Source organism: Callithrix jacchus, chromosome 7 (genome assembly GCF_049354715.1).
Source record: "Callithrix jacchus isolate 240 chromosome 7, calJac240_pri, whole genome shotgun sequence".
Classification (NCBI taxonomy): Eukaryota; Metazoa; Chordata; class Mammalia; order Primates; family Cebidae; genus Callithrix; species Callithrix jacchus.
This window is the reverse complement of record NC_133508.1, coordinates 131,814,705-131,825,444: the sequence shown is the minus strand read 5'-3', so window position 1 is coordinate 131,825,444 and position 10,740 is coordinate 131,814,705.

Below are 10,740 nucleotides of genomic sequence, written 5' to 3'. Positions count from 1 at the left end.
TTTTATTGGATTATACGTTTTGGGGTACATAAGCAGAGCATGCAAGACAGTTGCGTAGGTACACACATGGCAGTGTGCTTTGCTTTTCTTCTCCCCTTCACCCACATTTGGCATTTCTCCCCAGGCTATCCCTCCCCACCTCCCCCTCCCACTGGCCCTCCCCTTTTCCCCCCAATAGACCCCAGTGTTTAGTACTCCCCTTTCTGTGTCCATGTGTTCTCATTTTTCATCACCCACCTATGAGTGAGAATATGCGGTGTTTCATTTTCTGTTCTTGTGTCAGTTTGCTGAGGATGATGAAGAAAACACATTTCAAGGCCACCACACATTAATTGTTCAAAAAGGCCTATGATACAAAATGATTCTCTTTATTGTATCAATGTAATTACTGGTGTCACCTTTTTTATCCTTTGCTTCTTATGTCAATCACAATTTTTTTTATTTTCTTTTTTTAAGACAGAGTCTCACTCTGTCTTCCAGGCTGGAGTGCAGTGGTGGGATCTTGGCTCACTGCAGCCTCAGCCTCCTGGGCTGAAGAGATTCTCCCACATCAGCCCTTCAGTAGCTGGGATTTACAGGCATGTGCCACCATGGCCAGCTAATTTTTGTATTTGTTGCAGAGATGGGGTCTCCCTATATCGCCCAGGCTAATTGCAATTTTACTGCACATCTAATCACCCCTTTCAGATGTGATGCTGCTGCCTGAGAGTGACATTTTGTAAATGTAGTCTATTTGTATACATCTCTATTTATTGATGAGGATTCTGTTTTAGCATTAATCAGCACAACTGACTTTCAATCAATTAGCTCCAGTATCAACCTGAAAAATAATAATCAATCTTACATTAACCTTATTAACTAATACATAACTAGCACTTTTGCTTATCATCATTGCATTCTGATTACAACAATTAAACATCTATACAGAAAAATCAAGGGTATACAAACGCAGATTTGATATAATAGCATCTGCCCAACGATGATTTGCCATAAATGTTTCTTAGTAGCTATAGCATTCTGATTATTTAATCTGGAAATCACCCTCCAATGTTACCATAAGCATCTCAAATAAACAACTCAAAACTCACACTCGTTATGGCACTAATTTTCATATTTATCCTATCCTTAGGCCTAGCTTATGAATGGATCCAAAAAGGACTAGAATAAATTAAATATGGTTTTTAGTTTAAATTAAAACAATTTCAACCCATTAAATTATGTTTTATAATTACCAACATGCCTTCATTTATATTAACATTATTCTAGCTTATGTTGCACACTGAATACAGCTTTTAGAATGCCAATCATGCCTAATTATATTCGTTATTATGTTTAGAAGGCATAATGTTATGATTATTTGTTGTAAGAAAATTCTAATTTTTTGTTCATTTTTTGTTTTGTTTTTCTTTCAGATAGAGCCTCACTATGTTGCCCAGGCTGGACTCAAACTCCTGAGCTCAACCTATCCTCTCAGCTCAGCCTCCTGCATAATTGGAATTTACAGATACATGCCACTGCATCTGGCCATAATTTAAAATATTTACCTTATCCCACCCCATCTAAGTCCAATTTGACTACTTTCCCTAATAACTATAACAAATCAACACCATCTCTCAAAATAATCAGATACATGAAAAGACTATATTCCTCAGTATTAATGTTTCTTTTTTCTTTTTTTGAGACAGAATCTCACTGTGTCACCCAGGCTGGAGTGCAGCAATGTGATCATGGCTCACAGCAGTCTTTACTGCCTGGGCAATCCCTCCACCTCAGCCACCTGAATAGCTGAGACCACAGGGGCACACCACCATGCCTGGCTAATTTTTTGTAGACACAGAGTTTTGCCATGTTGCCCCGATTGGTCTCGAACTCCTGTACGCAAGTGATTCTCCTGCTTCAGACCCCCCAAAGTATTGGGATTATAGGTTTGAGCCGCCACACCCCGCCAATGTTAATTTTTCTACAAATATTCTTAATCATGACATTTACTGCCACAGAACTAATTCTATTCTATATTCTCTTTGCAGCAACACTAATCCCAACTCTAATAACTGTCAATGAGCGACTGAAGAGAACGATTCTATGCAAGACTTTATTTCCTTTCTTACACACTGCTTGGCCGTTCAACCCTACTCACAGCATTAATCTATATCCAAAATTCCTCAGGCTCATTAAATTTTTAAATAACCAGTATCAAATTAAAACATAACCAAGCTCCTGATCTAATGTCTCCCATGATTAGCATGCATAACAGCATTCCTAGGAAAAATACCCCTTTACAGCCTCCACCTCTGACTACCAAAAGGGCATGTAGAAGCCCCAATTGCAGCCACATTACTAAAACTAGGAGGCTGTAGTATAAAATGAAATATTACAATTTTAAGTCCACTAACAGAATACATGGCCTACTCATTTCTTTTTCTTTTCTTTTCCTTCTTTCTTTTTTTTTTTTTTTTTTTTGAGACAGGAGTCTCACCCTGTCACTAGGCTGGAGTGCAGTGGTGCCATCTTGGCTCACAGCAACCTCTGACTCCCTGATTCAAGCAATTCTTCTGCCTCGGTCTCCCAAGTAGCTGGGATTACTACTTACACCACCACCCCAGCTAATTTTTTTATTAGTAGAGACGGGGTTTTACCATGTTGGCCAGCGTGGTCTCGATCTCCTGACCTTGTGATCCACCCACTTGGCCACCCAAAGTACTGGGATTACAGGCATGAGCCACCACAGCTGGCCCTATTCATTTCTTATATTATCCCTAGAAGGAACTATTATAACAGCTTTGTTTGCTTACACCAAAGAAGACTTAAAATCACTCATTACCTATTCATTCATAAGTCTTGTAACATTAGTGATGCTAGCCGTTTTTATCCTAATGCCATGAAATTTTACAAGAGCCACAGCCCTGTAATTGTCCATGGCCTCATGTCATCAATGTTGCTGTGCCTCAAAAACTCACACTATGAACGAATCCATAGTTGCACTATACTATTAGTTCTCAAAAAGATATTAGTTCCTTTAATAGAAACACAACGCGTACTGGCTAGCTAACTTATCTAGCCCAACCACCACTATGAACCTAATTAGAAAATTATTTCTAGTTATAGTATTATTTTTGTAATCTAGTTTTACCACTATCCTAATAGGACTTAATATACTAATTACAGCCCTAAATTCACTCTACATATTAAACACAATACAACGAGGAAAATGTACATACCACATTAGTAACATTAAACCAGTCAGGCGCAGTGGCTCACGCCTATAATCCCAGCACTTTGGGAGGCTGAGGCAAGTGGATCACCTGAAGTCAGGAGTTCAAGACCAACCTGGCCAAAATGGAGAAACCCTGTCTCTACTAAAAATACAAAAATCAGCCGAGTGTGGTGGCAAATGCCTGTAATCGCAGCTATTTGGGAGGCTGAGGTAGGAGAATCACTTGAACTCAGGAGGTGGAGGTTGCAGTAAGCCAAGACCACGCCATTGCGCTCCAGCCTGGGTATCAGAGCAAGACTCCTCAAAAACAAAAACAAAAACAAAAAAAACCCCATTAAACCATCATTCACATGAGAAAAATATTCTACTACTTATATTTCTCTTCTCCTTTCACAACTATCGCAATCCCCAAATTATTCTAGTACCCATGTATTGTAAATATCATTAAACAAGACATTATATTGTGACTAAAATAGCAGAAACCTAAAACTCCTTATTTACTGAGAAAGTATGCAAAAATCGCTAACTCATGCCTCCATGTAGAATAATATCGTTTCTCAAATTTTAAAGCATAGAAGTAATCCATTGGTATTAGAAGCTAAAAAAATGAGTGTAATTCCAAATAAAAGCAATAAATTTGTTCTCTTCTATCATAATTTCACTTATCATTTTAATTACTAACATTTCCTAAGATATCTCTTAACCTCACCACATAAAAACTATTTCATATGCTTTTGCTACCAGCCTAATTCCAAGCCTAATATTTATCTATTCAGGCCAAGAAATAACTGTTTTGAACTGACGCTGGATGACTATTCAAATCTTAAAACTGACACTTGGGCAGAGGTCCACACTTCTAGAGGCGGAGTTACTGCGCTTTTGTGATGCTTGCAGAAGCCAAAGCACCTTCCTCATGGTTTCCTGGGCCAGCCAGGCATCTCCAGCAGGTACCTCAGATGAGAAGTGCACCTGGCCAGCACCAGCAACAGCCTCACCATCTGCAGTTGGCTCACCTGCTGCTGTGCCCCATAGCCATGTCTGATGACCCAAATGACAGCTGCTGCAGCTGGCATAGCTGTCAGGCACACACTGGGTCAGGCCATCACTGGGAGCTTCAGAAGAGTAAGTAATGCTGGGCCCTAATGTCTCTAAGTAGGGCCCTCAGAAACCCAGCTGGCACGGTAGCAGCAGCAGCAGCAGCAGCAGCTTGATCCTTGCTTCCTGAGATAAACAGTTTTTGGAGTGTGCCCAGAACCAGGGTGACATAAAGCTCTGTGAGAGTTTCAGCAAGGTGCTGAAACAGTGCAGACTTGCAGATGAATTAGCCTAATCAAAAAGTTCTGATTGAAGAAATGAAAAATTGGCTCACTTGACCAAGTTCATTTAGCATAAAAATATAGTTGATAATAAAAGCATAAACTTCTCTTTCATTAATAGCTTCCTTGCTTCAGAATTGCAATGGAAAACAGTGTTTTTACCATATACAAGTTCATTGAGATGGTATAGAATTTGGGGCTGGGCAAATGTTTGTGTGCCCTCCTTAAGCCTGCCATTGTGGCATTATTGTTTGTGAGATGGTTGGAATAAAGTGATTTTCTTTTTTAAAAAAATTTTGTAGAGAGGAGGTCTCATGCCCAGGCTGGTCTCCCACTCCTGGACTCAAGCCTCCCAAATGCTCACTTACTGATATGAGCCACCACACCTGGCTGTGATTTTATAAAAAAAACAAAAACAAACAGACACACACACACACAAGTGTGACAGTCACAAGTTACATTAATTCTCAATAATATCTGTACTATTAATACTCTTCATCCCATGGTCAATCACAGAATTTTCTTTTTTTTTTTTGAGACGGAGTTTAGCTCTTGTTACCCAGACTGGAGTGCAAAGGCACAATCTCGGCTCACTGCAACGTCCGCCTCCTGGGTTCAGGCAATTCTCCTGCCTCAACCTCCTGAGTAGCTGGGATTATAGGCATGTGCCACCACACCCGGCTAATTTTTTTGTATTTTTAGTAGAGACGGGGTTTCACCATGTTGACCAGGATGGTCTCGATCTCTTGACCTCGTGATCCACCTGCCTCGGCCTCCCTAAGTGCTGGTATTACAGGCTTGAGCCACCGCGCCCGGCCTAATGTGGGCAGGGCACAGTGGCTCATGCCTGTAATCCCAGCACTTTGGGAGGCCAAGGCGGGCAGATCACCTGAGGTCAGGAGTTCAAAACCAGTCTGGCAACATGGTGAAACCCCATCTCTAGTAAAAACACAAAAATTAGTTGGGCAGGGTGGCACATGCCTGTAGTCCCAGCTACTTGGGAGGCTGAGGCAAGAGAATCTCTCGAACCTGGTAGGTAGAGCTTGCGGTGAGCAGAGATAGCATCACTGCACTCCAGCCTGAGCAACAGAGCAAGACTTTGTCTCAAAAAAAATTTTTTTTTCAATGTGATGTATACATTGAGACCCAAATATTGACTCTTTAAATACCTGCTTGTATTTTTCATCACTATATTAATTTTAATTACTGCCAACAACTTCTTCCATCAGTAGATGAGAAGGAGTAGGAATTATATCATTTATACTTAGCAGATAATGATGCAGCCAAACGTATGCAAATATAGCAGCCCTCCAGACAATCTTACATAACAGTACTGGGTATTTTGGATTCGTATTATCAATGGCCAGATTTCTACTATACTTAAACATATGAGAATTTTAACAAATTTTCATGCTCAACCCAACCCTGATATTCCCATTGGGACATTCTCCCATGACTCCCTATTGAGAAAATAAACTATTTTGCTTTGTCTAAGTAAATCTTAACACTTTGTAATTCCATCATGGTAACCTGATCCCTTCCTTCCCACTAACTAGGGCAAAATGAAGGCACATGGGCTCTGTCTTGACTCATATTCACAGCCTGCGTTCAGTGTGGGTCACGTTCTCACTAACCTATGTCTAGGTGACTACTAGAGTCTTTCACTGGTCTCTTAGCATTGAGTCCTTCTCCACTGCAATTTTATATACCACTTGCTGATTATTATGTTTGCACTCCTTCTTCATGATAACCACCCACCACAATATAATTTTACATTTATTGTAATTATATGATTAAAATCTTCCTCTACCACTAGAGTGTAAATTACTAAGAACAGGAACAATGTGTTTTGAAGTGCCTAGCTCAGGAGCCGCGGTGGCTCCGGCCAGTTGTCCTGGTGCTTGAGGAGGCGAGGCTATGAGTTGAAGTGCCTAGCTCAGTACCTTAAATATTAGACACTGGAGAAATATCTAATGAGTAAATGAATAACATTTGAAAATATAGGGCATGTGGGATTTTTCGCCAAATTTTTACTCCGAGTTAAGACTCTGCCTTACTCAAGCTTAAGAGGTTTCCCAGTACCTCTCAGACCAAACCCAAAAAATTCTTTTTGATAATGGTCCTCTGTTGCCACTCCTGGGTTCAGGCAATTCTCCTGCCTCAGCCTCCTGAGTAGCTGGGATTACAGGTTCCCTTCACCTTTTAGGGGTACCATGGCTTCAGGAAGGTGCCTCTATCCAGTTTTCAGAACAAACTGTGGTAATTTCCACTCCTCTGCACTTGTTCATGTTCTATTCCAAACCATGGTTCTGTTCCTCCAAATCCTTAAGATGGTAACAGGTCATGACAGCTGTATTATTTTCAAGGGATTTAGATTTCAGAAAAATCCCAGAAAGTCCTTTTAAAAAAGAACCTTAGATTGGACGCAGTGGCTCACTGTACTCCTAGCACTTTGGGAGGCTGAGGCAGGAGGATCACTTGACGTCAGGAGTTCAAAACTAGTTTGACCAACATGGTGAAATCCTCTCTCTACTAAAAATACAAAAAAAGTAGCCGGGTGTGGTGGTGCGTGCCTGTAGTCCTAGCTACTTGGGAGGCTGAGGCAGGAGAATTGCTTGAACCCAGGAGAGAGAGGTTGTAGTGAGCCCCAAGATTATGCCAGTGCACTCCTCCAGCCTGGGTGACACAGTGAGACTCTGTCTCAAAAAGAAAAAGAACCCTCACCTCTAGAGAGGCCAGGATCCATTTAGGGGCTTCTGAATATGGTAACATAAATGTAGCAGTTACACTAATTCCAAGAATTAAAATTTGAGAATTTAAATCCATTTACCTTGTTAAGAATAAAATTCATCAGGTGGTTTCTTAATGAAGTAAAATTAATTTTAATTCATTTTGTTTGTCTTGTATAAAGCAAAAAAGACTATGAATGAAAATGTGATTACTTCCTGCAGCAATTAATTCATCTGTGAGACTTTTTTTTGCTGTTTGCTTTGTTCTAAACACTTAAAGCTTGAGCTCCTGATGGGCTTCCAACAGTATATTATAATTTCAAATGTGTTCTGTGATCAAATACATTGGGGAAAGTGATGCAGGATATTACAGGACACACAAAGAGACTGTTTTGTTTTGTTTTTATGTTTTTGAGACAGGGTCTTGCTCTGTCTCCCAGGATGGAGTGCAGTGGCACAATCACAGCTCACGGCAACCTCTGCCTCACTGGATCAAATGATCCTCCCACCTCAGCCTCCCAAATAGCTGGGATGACAGACGCATGGCTAATGTTTAAATTTTTTTGTAGAGATGGGGGTCTTTCTTATTGCCCAGGCTGGTCTTGAGCTGCTGGGCTCAAGTGATCCCCACAACTCAGCCTCCCCAAAATGATGAGATCACAGGTGTGAGCCATGGCGCCTGTCCTAGAAGAGTGTTTTTTTATTAAAAGGAAAACAAAAACAGTTGAATATCAGATCCTGTACATGTCAAGAATGAAAAAAAACAGCAGCCAGTTAGTGACATTGTATTTATACAGCACTTGTAGAAGAGCTTTAAAGCAACTAAAAATATATATATATTCCCAAAGATAGAAATGTTATCAATATTATCTCTCTTTTCTAGATAGGAGAAAAATAACTTACTAAAGATGACTATATAATCAAGTTCTGATTTGCATTCCCCTGGTTTTTCCCCAAAATAGGTTTAGAAGATTAAATTTCCCTTCCTAAGAACTGTGGTGCTATGGCAAGGGTATCATTAAGAGCAAATATGTAGTAAATTAAAGCTGTACAGGCATTAAAGACATATAAATCATGTATAAGCACATTCAAGAATTTAAATTATCTGTAGTATGGAAGAGTGAAGAATTTGAAGTTGAATCATCTAGGTTTTGATTGTGGCCACAATACTAATTACTAACTAAGATTTTCAACAAGTTACTTAACTGAGTTGCTGCGAAGAGCAAATGAGTTTACATATGCAAATCTCAAAAACACAACGCAATGCCTTCTATGCATTCATGTTATATATTTACCAATGTTGTAAGAACTGGATTGTAATGGGGAAACAGTAGAGGCATTAATAATAGGAGCTCTCACTTACTGGGCATTTACTAAGGGCTTTTCATGCCTCTTCATTAATTCCTCACATCTGCCCAATGTGGTAAGTATTGTATTTGGTGGAACCATGGGGACTTTCCATTTCTGTGGGTTAAAAATAGTCAATTATGGGCAGTTTCATGTGGTTCAAAGTATCCTCTTCATGGTTTAGAGAAACTGAAATACAGAGAGACTTGGCTGTGTGGTTTGCTGCCTCCATCCCCCTGTCACCTACATCTGGCATTTCGCCCCATGTTATCCCTCCCCAACCTCCCTACCTCTTACTGCCCCTCTCCTAGTCCTCCCTAACGGACCCCAGTGTGTGATGCTCCCCTCCCTGTGTCCATGTGTTCTCATTGTTCAACACCCGCCTATGAATGACAACATGTGGTGTTTGATTTTCTGTTCTTGTGTCAGTTTGCTGAGAATGATGGTTTCCAGATTCATCCATGTCCCTACAAAGGACATGAACTCATTATTTTTTATGGCAGCATGGTATTCCATGGTGTATATGTGCCACATTTTCCTTGTCCAGTCTATCATTGATGGGCATTTGGGTTGGTTCCAGGTCTTTGCTATTGTAAACAGTGCCTTAATGAACATACATGTGCATGTGTTTTTATAATAGAATGATTTATAATCCTTTGGATATATACCCAGTAATGGGATTGCTGGGTCAAACGGAATTTCTATTTCGAGATCCTTGAGGAATCGCCACACTGTCTTCCACAATGGTTGAACTAATTTACACTCCCACCAGCAGTGTAAAAGTGTTCCTCTTTCTCCACATCCTCTCCAGCACCTGTTGTCTCCAGGTTTTTTAATGGTTGTCATTCTAACTGGAGTGAGATGGTATCTCAATGTGGTTTTGATTTGCATTTCTCTAATGACCAGTGATAATGAGCATTTTTTCATATGTTTGTTGGCCTCATATATGTCTTCTTTTGAAAAGTGTCTGTTCATGTCCTTCACCCACTTTTGAATGGGTTTGTTTGTTTTCTTCTTGTAAATCTGTTTTAGTTCTTTGCAGATTCTGGATATTAGCCCTTTGTCAGATGGGTAGATTGCAAAAATTTTTTCCCATTCTGTTGGTTGCTGGTTCACTCTAATGATAACATTAGGCTCAATTTCTAACTTCCTAGAAGGATCTTTTTTTCCATTCCTCCCCTAATTCTTACTATTTTACCAACTGGTTCATCTCTCTTTTCAATGGCTATTGTCCCCACTTATAATGAGACTCTCCTTTTGCCTTTAATAATCTGATCGCCTCAACGAAAGTGAAAGATTGTTGAGGAAAGCTCAACAAATGTTCAAGTTGATGTTTACACTGAGTCCACCACCACATGTGAAATTTAATAGGGGTAAATAATCTCGACCACCTCTAAAGGGGTGGGTGATAAAAGCTTTCTGTGATCTCACCGGCTCAAATGCCCTCTTTAATCTGAATTCATCTGGAGAATAACTGCCTTATGATATAAAATTACTTGTTTCCTGTTCTTAGGCCTTGTCTCTGGGTAGAGTTTACGTGTCTCAAGGACAAAGACACAGTCTTGTTCATTGACTTCATACACTGCCAGCAAATAGTGTGAATCAATAGACCTTTAATTAATGGACAGGAAGAAAAACTAGTAGTTTGGGAGAAGGTCCTTGAACGTAGCAAAGCGAAAAGAAGGGGATGCTTGCGTATTAACACCTGCTTCTGAGAACAAAAACCAGGTAGTATCTCTGAGCCTGGTGGCCTCTCAGGTGGCCCTTTAAAGAGATGGAAACCCGCAGCCTGGGAGCGGCGGGCGGAGCCACGATCCGAGCGCCTGGAGCCCGCACCAGGCGTAGGCGGCGTCTGCGGAGCGCCGTCCTCTGACCGCCAGGGGGAGCCCTGCCGCGCGCTGCGCACCCGGCCGCGCAGCCCCGCTCTCTCGGCCCGTTCGCCCGCCGCGCACCGCCTGTCGCCACGCCCGCCTCAGGCTGAGGGCCAGTCACTCGCGGGCCGGCGTCCCGCAGCCCATTCGCGCCCCGCCCCTGCCCCGCAGCTGGACGAGTAACGGTTACGAAGCACTTTCTCTGCCGCGATTTCTGCTTAGTCATTGTCTTCCAGGAAACAGCTCCCTCAATTTACCGTCAG